Consider the following 17534-nt stretch of genomic DNA (forward strand, 5'->3'; position numbering starts at 1 on the left):
CGGACAGGTAACACCCATCCGGTGAAGGTCTCACTTGATAATACACTTTGCGAAGGGAGATCAGTGTTACTATTTTCTTACAACGTTAAAATATTTATCACATGAAGACCAGTATTTATAGCTACATTCAGATTATGTTCGAGGATGGCGAATACCTTGGGCTATCAGAGAACCCCTGACCAAATCTCCCTTGGTCGAAAATGATCATAAGTAAACGTAATCAAGCCAAATCTCTCCCCAGCCAAACAGGACATCACAAAACTAACTTGGCGAAGTATCCTGTTGTCCTTGGCCAGGGTACGTTTGGTTGTGTCATGTTTGCCAAGGGGATGTTTCGCCAGGTTAGATTTTGACGTGTCATATTAGATTTTTGGCCAGGGCACATTTGGTCATGTCATGTTTGGCAAAGGGATATTTCGCCATGGCCAAGTCCTCAAATGGCCATTCTTCCTCTGGCCAATTGCTCGTTGGGGAACTTTACGATAGCGAATCCCTTACTTTCCAATTCAAGCTCATGATAAAACTAGAGGGATCCATCGCGAAAGAAACCTGATAACCCAGTCCTCGCGGGAAGAATGTTGCGCCGTCATCCAAATAAAAACGGAGCCGAAGAAAAGAAAACGCACCGGCAGAAAAGAAAACGCAGTCATAGAAAAGAAAACATGGTTCTCTAAAATGGCAGAAAATCTGAGAAAAGAAAAGCCGAGGTATAAAAAGAACACCACCAACCTGTTCGGCAATCTCTTTGGGAACGGCACACAAGTGAGCTTTTTTTTTTTTTCTAATATTTTCGCTGTCCTTTGCCAGTGGGTATCTTACATAAAAAAAAAAAAATAAATAAAATAAAATAAATAAATAAATAAAATAAAAAGTAGTGACGAAGATAAGATATTGCTGGAATTCGCCTATATCTTACCTCACTATTTCGTTTTATTATTATCATTACCGTTGTTATTATTGTTATTATTATTATTATTATTATTATTATTATTATTATTATTATTATTATTATTATTATTATTATTATTGTAATTATTATTATTGTTACTATTAATATCATTATTATTATTATTATTATTATTATTATTATTATTATTATTATTATTATTATCATTATTATTATCATTATTATTATTATTATTATTATTATTACTATTATTATTATTATTATTATTATTATTATTATTATTATTATTATTATTATTATTTTCTCTCTTATTTATTTTTTTTTACATATTTCATATATTATTTTTTTATTGCTGTTCGATCCTATTTTGTTGTGGTGGTCCTTTATTGACATGAAAATCACTAATAACAAATTTCCGTGGAAAAGAAATATGGATGATGAGGAAAAGATCAGGAAATTTTTGCCATTTGTAGATTAAATAACTATATATATATATATATATATATATATATATATATATATATATATATATATATATATATATATATATAATATATATATAAATATATATATATATATTATATATATATATATATATATATATATATATATATATTATATATATATATATATATATATATAATATATATATATATATATATATATATATATATATATATATATATATATATATATAAATATATATATATATATATATATTGTGTGTGTGTGTGTGTGTGTGTGTGTGTGTGTGTGTGTGTGTGTGTGTGTGTGTGTGTAGAGAGAGAGAGAGAGAGAGAGAGAGAGAGCGAGAGAGAGAGAGAGAGAGAGAGAGAGAGAGAGAGAGAGAGAGAGAGAGAGAGAGAGAGAGATGGTAGATGGGATGGCATGAAACAACGTTTACTCCTCTTCCTCTTTCCATTCAGTATTTGTTTGAGTAATTATTGCTTTTTTATTTTGAATTTTGAGTGAAAGGTGTGCGTATGTTAGGTGCATGTAAAGTTCTGTGAAGGAAGAAAGCCATCTTTAGAGGTCAGACTGTGTTGTGAAACACAAAGGGAAACTCTTCAGGGAGGTCACAGTTGGGTCATAGATAAATTTACAGTATACCCTGATCCAGTGCTTGGGATCTCCCTGGCAGTAACTACCTTTACGGCTGGGTGTCTACTGCCTCTTCTCTTCAGTACTGCCTCCTTCTTTATACTGTTCCCTCTTTTTAAATAAATGAATAGGAAGCCTAAAAAATATCTTGAAACTTCAGTGCTGGAAGAGTTTGTCTTCGATAGGGGTACATGTAGAAGCAGGCAGAGATTTCCAGAGTTTACCCAGTGTAAATGAACTGGCTGATGTTCACGTTCATTATTACCACCCCACTTAAAACTTTAATTTATAAATTATTGTATGAGAATGTCACCAGATCTGAATACGTACTAAAGATTGAGAATAAATGGTGAATACTGTATAGAGTGTGGCACCCTAACAAGTTTTGACTGTGGTTATAGATAGTGTAATGGGCTACGAGTGTACTACTTTAGTATTTGCTCTTATTAATTTAGAACGAATTCGTACATGTTGTGACCTCATTCTTTTAATTTGCTATTCAGTGTAGTATTTTGGAATCATAATGTATTAGCTGCCTTGCTACGTTAAATAGTTTTCATTCCCCCCAAGCCCTCCGATTCTCCTTCTATCAACTCAACACATCATTCCAGATAATTATCCCATCTTCTTCATTGACACCCAGCTATTCCCCTCTTCTACGATGGACATCCTCGGTCTGTCCTTTCTAAATGGAAACTTCACATCTCATTTCTAGCTAAAACAGCTTCCAAGAAGTTAGGCGTTCTGAGTCGTCTCCGTCGTTTTTTCTTTTTACCCCCCACCCCCCAGCTGCTAACTCTGTGCAGGGGCCTTATCCGTCTATGTATGGAGTATACTTCACATGTATGGGAGGGTTCTACACATACCGCTCTTGTGGACAGGGTGGAATCAAAAGCTTTTCATTTTATCAACTCCTATCCTCTAACTGACTGTCTTCAGCCTCTTTCTCATCGTCGCAATGTTGCATCTCTTGCTATCTTCTACCGATATTTTCACGCCAACTGCTCTTCTGATCTTATGAATTGCATGCCTCCTCTTTCTTCTTTCTCTCATCCCTATTCTGTCCACCTCTCTAATGCAAGAGTTAACCAGTATTCTCAGTCATTCATCCCTTTCTCTGCGTCTATGTACGCAACTATTTAACCTGCTCTCGTGGCCACGCTCTAGAATCTTTCTAGTTTTTCAACATCTGGCCATGACTACAGTCATACAGAGTCAATTTAGATTTATCTGTGCTGTATAACTCTCACCTACCTCGTCTGGCTATAAGAAATTCTTTGACTACTAAACTTCCAATGTGGAACATATTCTGACTCTCTTCTCTTTTACAGAGATCTCTATTCTTGGAGACTTCAATGTTCATCACAAGCTTTGGATTTCCTCTCCCTTCACTGACCATCCTGGTGAACTAGCTTTTAACTTTGCTATCTTCCACGAGTTAGAGCAACTGGTGCAACATCCCTCTCATATTCCTGACTGTCTTGGAGATACCCTCAACATTCATAACCTTTTCCTAACCTCTAAGCTTTCTGTTTGCGCTGTTACCATATCTTCTCTGTTGGGCTCCCTCGATCACAATCTCATCTGTATCTTGTCCTATCGTTCCAATCCCTCCTCATGATCCTCCCCTAAGCGGAGGTGCCTCTGGCTTTTTGCTTCTGCTAATTGGGGGCCTTGAGGAGGTATTATGCTGATTTTCCGTGAAATGACTACTGCTTTTGTGTCTGAGACCCGTTTCTGTGTGCTGAGCGAATAACAGAGTGATAGCAGGGTTGGCAATTAAACTCCTACCCCTCAAAAAAAAAAAAAAAAAAAGCCTAAGTGGAGTAGTTTTGGGTAAAAAAAAAAAAAAATACATATCAAAATATTGTTCTATATCATATTGATAATTAAAATCTATATATGTACCTATACATAAAAAAAAAAATGTAAAAGTTGCCGAGTACTGGTGATCTGGCTTTCCTTACTGAGTCTTGGTCATCCTCTTTTGGGGATTTTGGTGAAACTTTTGCTTTTGCCTTAGACATATCAAAAACTTTTGATATAGTCTGGCACAAAGTTTTAATTTCCAAACTACCCTCCTACTCTTTCTATCCCTCTCTCTGTGACTTCATCTTAAGTTTCCTTTCTGACTGTTCTTTTGCTGTTGTGGTAGATGGTCATTGTTTTTCTCCTAAATCTATTAACAGTGGTATTTCTCAGGATTCTGTTCTGTCACCCACTCTCTTCCCATTATTCATTAATGATCTTCTAAACCAAACTTCTTGTCCTATCCACTCCTACGTTGATGATATCACCTTGCACTATTCCACGTCTTTTCGTAGACGTCCAACCCTTCAGGAAGAGCAAACTTAATATTATTCAATGCCTCAAAAACTCAATTCCCCCATCTATCAACTCGACACAACCTTTCAGACAACTACCTCCTCTTCTTCAATGACACTGAACTGTCCCTCTCTTCTATACTGAACATCCTGGTTCATCCCTTTACTTATAGTCTAAACTGAAAACTCCACATCTCATCTCTAGCTAAAACAGCTTCTTTGAATTTAGGTGTGCTGAGTTTTCTAAGCCAGTTTTTTCTCACCACCCAGCTGCTAACTCTGTACAGAGACCTTATCCATTCATGTATGGAGTATGGTTCACATGTATGGCGGGGTATCAAAAAGCTTTCCGTCTTCTCATCTTCTCTCTTGTAACTGACTGCCTTCAGCCTCTCTCTCATCGCTGCAGTGTTGCATCTCTTGCTATCTTTTACTGTTATTTTCATGTCAAATGCTCTTCTGGTCTTGTTAACTGCATGCCTCCCCTCCTTCCATGGCCTCGCTGCTCACTCCTGTTCTGTTCACCTCTCTAATGCAAGAGTTAACCAGTATTCTTAATTATTCATCCTTTTCTCTGGTAAACTGTGGAACTCCCTGCCTGTTTCTGTATTTCCACCTTCCTATGACTTGGACTCTTTTAGGAGGGAGGTTTCAACACGCTTATCGTGTAATTTTTGACGACCGACACCTTAGTGGACCTTTTTTTTTTTTTTGTTATATATTTGTTGCTCTTGACCGGTCCCCTTCCTACATAAAAAAGAAAAATAACTTCAAAGCTTTTGTTTCACTCTTAGATTACTTTTTAATTGCTTATTTAAACTTACTTTCATATAATTATGAAGAATAAAGAAAAACAAATAACCCTCCCAAAAAAATGAAAACCCTCCTCCCTAAAATAAATAAATAAATAAATAAAAAAATCCCCCAAAAGAATCCAGTCGGTCGGGTAAAAAAAAAAAAAAAAAAAAAAAAAACGTTTTTTTTTCCAACCCTGGGTGATAGCGTCTGGCCTAGAGGCGTACATTCCTTACTCTTTTTCTAGATCTCAGCCTTCCAAACCGTGGTTGAACACAGTCTGTGTTCGAGCTATACATGACAGAGAAATGGCCCACAAAACATATTTGAGCCTTCCAACATCTGAATCTTATGCGTTTTATATTTCTGCTCGGAATCATGACAAGCCTGTTCTCCAACTCGCCAAAAACTCCTCCATTAATAGAAAGTGTCAAAATCTTTCAAGATTATAGCATCCTGGCACACGAAGGGGGAAGGGAGGAGGAGCAGTGATACGCATCCATACAGTCTGGCTGCTACCAACCCACCACCTTTATTTAGAAGTTTATCACCACCTCAGTTACAGTAAAACCAGTGCTCTGGTTCGTTTGCAACCCAGCCTAACAACACTACAAAGATCTAACTTCCCTTGTGTCTTTTGGCACTCAGCCAAAAAAACATCTACAATAACTTTGCTTCTTCATCTTTTCCTCCTTTATTTCTAAAGCTGAACTCTTCGCTCAAATCATTACTAAAAACTCTACCTTGGATGATTCTTCTTCCTCCCTCTCCTCCACTCTCTGACTACTTCATTAAAATCCTTCGCAGTGATGTTTTCCATGCCCTCTCTGGTCTAAACTCTCGGAAGGCTTATGGACCTGATAGGGTCCCTCATTATTGTTCTCCGAAACTGTGCCTCCGTGTTTGTACCTTGCCTAGTCAGACTCTTTCAACTCTGTCTGTCAACATCTATCTTTCCTTCTTGCTGGAAGTTTCCCTACATTATGCCTGTTTTTAAAAAGGGTGACCGTTCTAATCCATCAAACTACCGTCTTATTGCTTTAATTTTCTGCCTATGTAAAGTTTTTGAATCTATCATCAAGAACATTCTGAAACATCTATCACTTCGCAACCTTCTACCTGACACTCAACTGTCCCCCTTCTTCTACACTGAACATCCTCGGTCTGCCCTTTACTTATATTCTAAACTGGAAAGTCACATCCCAGTTCTAGCTAAAAGAGCTTCTATAAAGTTAGGTGTTCTGAGTTATCACCCCCCCCCCCTCAGCTGCTATATCTGTACAGGGGTTTTATCCGCCCATGTATGGAGAATGCTTCACATGTATAGGAGAGTTCCACTCATACTTTTCTTCTAGACCAGGTGGAATCAAAAGATTTTCGTCAACTTCTCTCCTCTAACTGACTGTCTTCAGCCTCTTTCTCATCGCCGCAATGTTGCATCTCTTACTATCTTCTATCGTTATTTTCATGCTAACTGCTCTTCTGATCTTGCTAACTGCATGCCTCCCCTCCTCCCGGGGCCTCGCTGCACAAGACTTTCCTCTTTCTCTCGTCCCTGTTCTATTCACCTCTATAATGCAAGAGTTAACCAGTATTCTCAGTCATTCATCCCCTTCTCTGGTAAGCTCTGGAACCTCCTCCCTGGTTCTGTATTTCTTCCTTCCTATGACTTGAACTCTTCCAAGAGGGAGATTTCGAGACATTTATCCTCCATTATTTGATTTTTCTATTTGGAATTCTCTATGAGACCTAGCATTAACTGGTACTTTTTTTCAGCATTTTTTTTGTTGCCCTTGGCGTGTGTTCTTGCATAAGAAAAAAAAAAAACTAAGTTCCTGCTTGCGTCTGTATTTCTTCCTTCCTATGACTTGAACTCTTTCAAGAGGGAGATTTCAAGACACTTATGCTCCCTTATTTGATTTTTCTTTTTGGAATCTCAATGGGAAGTGGCATTAAGTGGGCCTTTTTTTATTCGTTCGTTTTTTTTTTGTTGCCTTTGGCCAGTGGCTCTCTTACATAAAAAAAAATCTCCCCCCTCCTCTCTCTCTCTCTCTCTCTCTCTCTCTCTCTCTCTCTCTCTCTCTCTCTCTCTCTCTCTCTCTCTCTCTCTCTCTCTCTCTCTCTCTCTCTCTCTCTCTCTCTCTCTCTCTCTCTCTCTCTCTCTCTCTCTCTCTCTCTCTCTCTCTCTCTCTCTCTCTCTCTCTCTCTCTCTCACACACAAACACACACACTCTGCAGCATCGAACAAAAAAATGCGAATTCCTCATAATCCGTGGTACGTAGAGCGGCCAAGTTCCTACATCGTTTACGGAACAAATTTTATGATGAGAACTAAATAAGAGAAACATGTTTTTATTAAACATTCTAATAGAGTTAAGATTTTTTTTTCGAAATACTGATCGGATTAATTTCCACAGAAGCCACAGTACAGGCGGAGACTTAGGTGATTACCGATACCATACAAAAAGCTTGCGCCTCTTTCACTAAATATGTGAGAATATTGAATAACATTATCGCAGTTGTTTAGTTAAAGAAAAGAAGAAAACCCTAATTCCAAGAGCAGATACTCGTGAAGGTTTCAACACTGATTCTGAGAGCAGGGAAAGAGCGCCTCCTCTGGGAAGGGAAGGTCGGTGTAGTCTATATGATAATACAATTAGTACTCAGTGTGTGTATTTGCCCTTTTTGTGTGTGTGTTCATTTGTTTTTCTTACTTTATTTGCACACGTCTGCCTCGTTATCTTCCTATTTGTCTGTGTGCTACCTTTTCATTTATTTTTACCTGTCCGTCTCTCTCGGTGTGTGTGTGTGTGTGTGTGTGTGTGTGTGTGTGTGTGTGTGTGTGTGTGTGTGTGTGTGTGTGTGTGTATGTATGCGCGCGTTTCAGCCTGTCAATCTGTATGTCTTCATATTTATTTGTCAGTCTATCAAGTCGTATTCTGTCTGTCCTTCTACGTAATTGTCAGTTTGCTTCTTCCCCCCACCTCTCTCTCTCTCTCTCTCTCTCTCTCTCTCTCTCTCTCTCTCTCTCTCTCTCTCTCTCTCTCTCTCTCTCTCTCTCTCTCTCTCTCTCTCTCTCTCTCTCTCTCTCTCTCTCATAACCTGAAGCTTGCAAATAATTCTCTCTTGTGTTCCCAAATTACTTTTCCTTTGTAACTCAGTTAGTCAAATACTCTTTTGTTTGTGTGTGTGTGTGTGTGTGTGTGTGTGTGTGTGTGTGTGTGTGTGTGTGTGTGTGTGTGTGTGTGTGTGTGTGTGTACGTGTGTGTGATCGCGAACGTGGTTGCATGTGCGTATGATCACTCTAACACGGAACGGGGAAGTGGGAGAGGTGGTCCCGTTGGTGGAAACAATTGGAATTCACTTTGCAATGACCTTTTGGCTTTTTGTAGCGATGCAGGAGAAGAGGTAGTGGGTGATACAGGCCGAGGGGTGATGAAGAGGAGGAGGAGGAGGAGGAGGAGGAGGAGGAGGATGAGGAGGAGGAGGAAGAGGAGGAGGAGGAGGAGGAGGAGGAGGAGGAGGAAAGGAGAAAACGAGGAAGCAAATGAGGAGCAGGAGGAGGAGGAATAATTGGATCGGGCAGAGAGAAGTCTAATATTAGAAGGTGCAGGAAAAAAAAAGAAAAAAAAGAAAAAAAAATGGCGGTAGGGAGGATTGGTATACAAGACAGAGGGAATGAGTAGGAACGGAGGCAGCGGGAGAGGAGGAAAGAGGAGGAAAGGCAGAGTCAGGTGTATTGAAGGTGGTGGTGGTGGTGGTGGTGGCGAGCCTCAGTGAAGGAGAAAAGAGGAAGGAAGAGAGCACTTAACGATGATGAGGGGAATTTACAGCAGACAAATCGGTGGAGGCCTTTTCACAATGTGCGGCCGCCAAGAATGATGAGTGTTTGATTTCCCGGCAGAAGCGTCCGTCTTTGAAGTGGGATTGTGGTGCCCGGCCTTCAATCTACACTTCAAAGAGCACGCTCGGCTTTATTTCCGCGACAGCCACAGCCGCTCCTCTCCCACGCCACCGCGCGCCCCGCCACATGCCCCAAAGTGAACTCCCGTGCGAACGTACAAAGAGCGACTCACTCTCCTTTTTTTCTTTCTATCTCTCTCTTTCACTTTTTGTAGATATTGAGCCAGGAGATTAAACAGCACACGTTAGCAGAATTTGTTGCTTATTTGTCTGTTCTACTCTCTCTCTCTCTCTCTCTCTCTCTCTCTCTCTCTCTCTCTCTCTCTCTCTCTCTCTCTCTCTCTCTCTCTCTCTCTCTCTCTCTCTCTCTCTCTCTCGTAGCAAGCTGGCGAAGGAAGAAGCAAGCTGTTCCAATAAATTATTCTTTTGTGTAAATGAAAAGATTCTGTGAGTACCTCACCTGTCTTCATGTTGACTTTCACGTGTGTACCTCGCGCTGGAAGAATTGTCAGGCTGTTTTCTTCAAGATAATTTTTACCTCGCTTCCAGTACACACACACACACACACACACACACACACACACACACACACACACACACACACACACACACACACACACACACACACACACACACACACACACACACACACACACACACACACACACACACACACACACACACACACACACACACACACACACACACACACACACACATACATACGCGCACGCACGCACAGGAATAAAGTTACAAACAAGTATATATTAATAACACAACAGATGTGACCTTTTGTTTCTCGGAATTTCCTTTTAAATTTGTCTTATTGTTTATTGGAATGAAAATGACTTCATATAGTGCATATTCTGACACAGCTGAAGTGTACTGTGATTTATATTAATCACCGAAATATTCTAAGATTTCATAAACAAATACAAAATTGTTCATTTTACCTTCTATCGAAATGAACAAAGAAAAAGTAACTCAAATTATCACTAAGTGTTGCGCACGTGAAAACACCGGGAATCAGCTGCACACACGTTCAGGAATGACATCGATGTCTTTATGGAGTCAATCTAACTACGTGAATGTACACTTTGATGTAAGCGGTAAATAATTCATGCCCACATTGCATTACATGCTGAAAACATTTTTTCTATATGTTTGCAAGATAAATTCAGTAAAAGATGGCAGCCATATTATAGATAAGTATTGTGCAAATCTTTATAATTTTAGTAATTTTCGATGCCAAAATTGTGAGATAGTGCCACTAATTGTTGGCACACTCTACCTCGCTCCAACAGCCTTGACTGAAAGGAGATTGTGTTTTTACGTTCTTCCACTTTTGTTATTATGAATTTTATTATGGTATTTATTGTAATCGACTTCATGAATTAACGCAAATATGACTATCATGAACAGGAACGACTATTATGTGAGTGACGGTGAAGATGGTGGTCACAGTGGCAGTGGGTGTGGCATGAGAAGTGTGACTCCTTGATAGATTTGAAAAAAAAAAAATAGGAATGAATTGGTTCTCAAACAGAGAGATAGATGCATGGAATAGATTCAGTAGTAAGGTTGTTAGTGCAGAGTCATTAGGAAGTTTTGAAAGAAGATTGAACAAATTTATGGATGAGAATGATAAGTGAAAATAAATACTCATGTTTTGTACAGGGACTGATGTTTTCTTGCAGATTATCTCTTTTTTTTGTATGTCCATACGTGGAGGGAGGAGCAACACTAGCTGGAATTAAATATCTACTATATATTACTTAAATCTACAGATAACACGCGTCACGAATTTCGCTATATATACGTATACCTTTGTTCTGCCTAATTATGTATTTTGTAATTTTTCATGTTCTTTGTTTCCCTCCCTCTTACTTCCATTTCCCTCAATCTTTAACCATATTTCATCCCAAACAGGTTTTTTCTTCTTCCTTTCTCTTTCCTATTTCTCGCATCATCTTCTTAGCCAAAATTTTTCATCATCTCCATCTTCTAAGTCTTTTGCCTTTTACTTCTTCATTCCCTCTCCCTTGTTCCTTGCCTCGCCTCGTTGCCCCCCCACCACTCCTCTCTCTCTCTCTCTTTCTCCCCCTTGATACCTGGCCTTAATCAAAGAGCCTCAGCAGGTATTCACGAGGGTCTCACCTGCTCGGGGCCTCATCCTGGCTCCTCTTTCATCTCGGGACCATATTTTTCTTACTTTTTTTTTTTTTTTTCTATCCGGTAGGAGGAAATAGAGGCAAAAATGAACAAGAAAGTTGGATTTTATTCCGATACATCTGAGGTTAATTACTTCTCTTCATGTGATTCTGCATGCTGCATTTGTATAGTGTGTGTGTGTGTGTGTGTGTGTGTGTGTGTGTGTGTGTTTAGGGATAGACAGAGATTGTACGGATACACACACACACACACACACACACACACACACACACACACACACACACACACACACACACACACACACACACACACACACACACACACACACACACACACACACACACACACTAAGGCCAGCAGGATGGTAATTCTGGCAACATACAGTAATGGTTTATCTACTGATTAGGCAGGAGAGAATACAAGACTGGTTTAGAATGGCTGTAGTCAGTAGTGATCTTGTTCCTCTGAGTTCTGTTCTTATACTCGCACTAATTAGATCATCTGTGTCATTGTTGGTCTGAGGCTGTTAGTGTATTTGCAGTAATATAGGAAAATATGAAGTAATGGAGCAGTATTCCCTCCTATCAGCTCTGGATCCACTGAAGATATTGTGTTTCTAATATTACGCCTTTAGATGGAAGACTTAAGAAAATACTTCCTTGACTTTCCACGTAATGCCTATCAGTTCTTCTTTGGAGTACTGTTTACATAGGAAGAGGGGAAAGGTTTCACTCATACAGTCTCATTTTACATAAGGTGGAGTAAAGTGTGGGGTATCATATAGTCCTTTTGTGTAACCGACTCTCTCTCTCTCTCTCTCTCTCTCTCTCTCTCTCTCTCTCTCTCTCTCTCTCTCTCTCTCTCTCTCTCTCTCTCTCTCTCTCTCTCTCTCTCTCTCTCTCTCTCTCTCTCTAAGACACACACACACACACACACACACACACACACACACACACACACACACACACACACACACACACACACACACACACACACACACACACACACACACACACACACACACACACGCTGCCGAAGTAATCAAGGAGCGACAGTGTGGGGAAGGATCACTCTATACCATTAAGGCAATCAGACCTTGTTAGTGGTCTCATTAACCCACCTACGTACTCATACTCTTCCCCATGCACCCCAGCCTCGCCACGTACGCTCGCCACCCACAGCCGATGAGTTGCGGGGAAAAAAATCTTTGTTTGATGGACGTTTATTGGGAAAATTTTTGGCATATTTTCTGAAGATTATGCTGACTTAATTACACTTTTTTTTTTCAAATCTGTAAACCGACACTGTTCACAATTAGCGTGTTTAATACCTTTATCAGATGGGATTACTAAACACAGACTCGCTCGCTTTTATCTATTATTTATTTTATTGATTAAATTAACCGATAATTAACGTTGCAAATTTATGAAAGCTTTCTGCGCTGTTGTTTGTTGTCGTCATTTCCCTTCACGCATGTGGCCACTAGTTTTACTAATGAAGCCAAAATTTACTCCATATAGTATTGAGGTTATCACGGGTCCTGTTGCTTTCCCCGCCTCCCTTCAATACTCTATCTAGTTGCCGTAGTCTGCGTGGATGAGAAGCGACGACCGCGAATGGAGTGTCTAGAGTGACAGCTGGTAGTGGACTAACCCTTTGATTGCTACGACTTCTCCTCGAGCTTATTACAATGTTGCGATGTAGATTACGAGTAAGAGTAAAATAGAGTAAGAGTAAGAGTGATAGAGTAGTTCAAATTATTCAGTGACTGTAAAGTGAATGTATATAGTGTCTTGATAATTGGCAACAGATTAATCCCATTGATGTGACTTTGCAATTTGATAAAATGGTATTGTTCAGGTTAAGAACATAATTTTAAGACACCATTGACAACGAAAAGAGTGATCGAGTAGTTAAAATATTTCAGTGACTATGCAGTGAATGTATATGCTGTTGTGGTAACTGGCAACAGATTAAGACTTCGGTTGCTACAACTTTTCCTCAAGCGCAATAAAATTTCATGGTGTAAGCAAATATGATTTTTAAAGACACCGCTGGCAACAAAAGGAGTGACCGGATTTAGTTAAAAAATTTCATCGCCTGGTATTTGACTTTCGCTCAAAAAGAAAAAAAAAAAAATGTAGAATTGCTTAGATTAAATGTGTGACATTCTTTTCATCAGTGAAAGGGTTGAAGAAATGTTTACTGTAAAGTTAGATTCGCTTTTTATTCATCCTGCGTACAAAACAATATCTTTTCTGATACTTCTTGTACTTCTTTGTTATATAAGTCAAGGAATATAATATAAAAGTATAGTAATTCAAATATAAAAATCAGGAACACGTAGACTACAAAGACAACACAAATGTATCACATTTCTAATAGAGAGAGAGAGAGAGAGAGAGAGAGAGAGAGAGAGAGAGAGAGAGAGAGAGAGAGAGAGAGAGAGAGAGAACAAACACGGGAGCAGCGCTGAAACCTTAAGTAATATAATTTTTACACGCCAGGGACGCCCCACAGGAGGTGTCCCTTGTTCAGCACCTCTCATTCCGTCCAAAGAAAGCCACACGTACTCCTGACGGGATCGATGGTTTTGGCGGGATCGTGAGGCCTTTGTGCTGTCCCCGCCATGCTGAGCTGAAAAATGTCTTGAAAGGGGGAGTAGTTATTTTTATTTAAAGAGAACAAAGGAATTGAGATTGTTAAGGTTATATACATCTATCTGTCTACTGTATATGTCCGTCTGCATATCTGTCTTTATGTCTGTCAGTCTCTCTCTCTCTCTCTCTCTCTCTCTCTCTCTCTCTCTCTCTCTCTCTCTCTCTCTCTCTCTCTCTCTCTCTCTCTCTCTCTCTCTCTCTCTCTCTCTCTCTCTCTCTGCAGTGTATGTCTGTCTGCCTGCCTGCCTGTCTGTCTGTATATTTATCTATCAAACCACCTATCTATTTATCTATCTATCTATTTGTCTGACTGTCTCTTGTATTCAGTTCGCAGCTTTGATTGACTACAAGGCGCGTATGTGTTGTTTTGAGTATTTTTAGTTCCTCTCGTTATAACTATACAAGGCTTCAACATTTTGGAGGTTACTCCAAACTTCTTTAGAGTGGTATTATTTTATTTCCTCAGAAGCGAATAATGAATGAAATCGAATATCTCCATAACAGAATGTGTAACCAATCTTGCAATCACTACTAAATCAATCTTAACCCTTTCATTGCTAAACATTCTTTTTTCTATAACACCTTACAACTTTCCAGACACTTATTTTCTTACCATAGCATGTTAGATACTACTTTAGTTGAGAAAATACAATTAATCTTTCACTTTCTCTTTACTGTATCTCTCCGTGAAAATGATTTTTTTTATGCTCTTCTGAATGTTTCTAGAAGACTACCGTGGCAGTAAAAGGGTTAAGGTTATTTCATTTAAAAATCCTGAAATATCTTTGGAAACTTATCCTCTGCGTGGTATTGGTTACCTCCCTGAACCAAAATTTGTATATATATATATATATATATATATATATATATATATATATATATATATATATATATATATATATATATATATATATATATATATATACAATATGAGCCACCACAATTTTTGATGGGTGGTAAGTAACTTCTGTCTTCATTCATACTTTTAATTAGCTATTTCGTCTACTTACAATGCACCATCACACATGTCACTTCCCGTATCTATATATTCTAACCATATACTACATACGCATCCTCCATCATCACCACCGTCACCTGCCTGTCAACAGTCATATCCATCCGAGGAAACACAGGAAACAACTTTGAGTGCCACATCTACTCCACACACCCGTTTATTGGCACACCTGTCGCTACTTATAACCCTTTTGTTCCCTGCTCCTCGTGCGATCACCTTCGTCTGTTGTTGTCGAGGGAAGTGTCGGCATCGCAGCAAACGAGTTCTATGCAAATCCTTGACAAACAATTACGAGACCCATAAATTAAGTCCTCTCGGAGGGGATTAAGGAATGAGGCCTGAGGAGATCGGTCTAGGGGGTTGACGGAGCCGGGCAGAGATACGGCTGAGGGAAACAAATACCAGCTTGGGATATGATGTCACAGGTAGGGGCAGAAGGTCATAGGATAAAGAGAATTAGAAAGAAAAGGGGGATGAGATTATGAGGAAGAGAACGGAGATGGAACGGAAATGATGGTTGAGATTATAAGGAATAGAGGAGGTTGAACAGAGGAATAGGTAAAAGCTTGTGATATTAAGAGGGAAGACAGAAGATGAGGTCACAGGTTGGGGTAGAAGGTCATAGAGTAGAACACGAAGGGAAGGGAGATGATGGTTAAGATTATGAGAAAGAGAGGAGGCCGAGTAGGGAAACACACAGCCTTAGGATATGCTGAGGGAAGAGAATAAACACAGGGGATGAGGTCACATGAAGGAACAGAAAGTCAGAGTAAAGCAGGAAGGAAAGAGAAGTGGTTGAGATTATGAGGAACAGAGATGTGGTGTATGAAGACTTGAGGTAGTGGTGGTGATAGTTAAGATGACTGGTACAGGTGTAGTGATGAGAGGAATAGCGGGTTTTAGTAGCGCTTCCATGGCACCTTAATACCAGCTACTAAACGACAAGGGGCGGGTAAATATTGATAGATGCAGAAAGAAAAAAGGGTAGAGAGGCGGAGGAGACGCTAGTAGATGTAGTGAAGAGGGAGCGAGAAGCGAGAGAGGAGAGGGAAGAGGAGGGTAAGGGAAACAATGGAACATCCCCTCTCACCCTTTCCAATCCAGCAGCTCCTGCATTAAGAGATTAGCGGCGACTGTCGATGCAGCAAACGACATTAGTGCTGGTGCCTCGGGCGGGCGGGCGGTCGGGGCTGGCTGAACCCTCTCGTTAGACATCAACAAACTATTTTTTTCTTTTTTTTTCCTTTTCGCTCCATTGTCAAAGTGGAGGATGAAATGTTCCATTGCGTCACCTTGATATTATTCATCATTACTCGTCACTGATTTGATTGCGTTGTGTTAATTTCTTTCAGTGAGCTACAAAAATGTTTTCATATAAACTATTTTTGCTTTGTATTTTTTTTCCGGAGTTTTTTAATTTCTTTTCGCACAGACTTTCCGACTCGCGTGTCGAACAGAGAGAGAGAGAGAGAGAGAGAGAGAGAGAGAGAGAGAGAGAGAGAGAGAGAGAGAGAGAGAGAGATTACGATAAAAATCACTTGGATACCCAGACCAGGCGAGACCTCTCTGCTGCTTAAGAGTCTATCCCCACAACACACTATTAGCGTCAGTGTTCACATTGTTGTGTAAAGCTCTTGCCTTGTCTTTGTTCTTGGAGACTGTATTTGATAAAATCAGAAGTCTTTTTGCTGTGTTTGTTGTTTTTGCTGTATTTCTGATAGTATACAAGAGTTTTGCACTAGACGAGTTTGATGGTGTAGTTAATATTACTGAATCTACCACTTCCGATATCATTAAATATATTACTTTATGAAATTCATTTGAATCATGCTACCAGTGGATATGTTTTCCATTTTTGTGATCAGTAAACAAGGTTATGTAGCAAATATTTTACCTGAAGGCTCATCTTTTTATTGTTTGAAAAGAGAGACCATTGCCTTTACATTTCAAGTGTTTGGTAAGAAAGAAAACTGTCATATCTATATTGAAGTGAAGCAGCATCCATCTTAGCGACACTGGGATTAGGATAGTTTTGATGGTGACATCTAGTATACGAATAGTTTTGCCCTGTTGTCACCTCTGTATACATTTGGTGATGTATTCTTCATATACTGGACACAAGTTTTAATTTTGTCTGGCGTTTTTTAATACTATTGATTTGTATCTAAAGATATGAAGAAACACATTTTAGAGACACCTGTGTATAGAAACAGATATTACTTATTCAATTAGTGATAGAGAATGGATGGTATACTGATACTTAAGTATATTAACCATCTGTGTTAAGGTAATGGGTGAGTTACCTGTATTGACCTTAGTGTCTCAAAATTAAAAAAACGATTAGTATATTCCACAACAATATTTTTGTTACTCTGCAACATTTTCGAGCAAGGGATGTGTCCTCTCCCTTGTATTCTTTACAGGAGGCCAGTGTATTCTTTGGCAGGAGGCCAGTGTTTTTTTTTTCCTACATGATGTACGGAGCACCCAATGTATTATGAGCAGTAAATATCACCAGTATATCATTTAGCTTACGTGTTGATGGAAATAATTGTAAAACGTGCTGATATTGTTTATTCATCCATCACTGAACTGTTTTAATTAATGTTTATGGTATGATTCCATTTTTGCTTTTTGTAATTGACAAAGTTAATACA

Source organism: Scylla paramamosain, chromosome 17, assembly GCF_035594125.1.
Source record: "Scylla paramamosain isolate STU-SP2022 chromosome 17, ASM3559412v1, whole genome shotgun sequence".
Classification (NCBI taxonomy): Eukaryota; Metazoa; Arthropoda; class Malacostraca; order Decapoda; family Portunidae; genus Scylla; species Scylla paramamosain.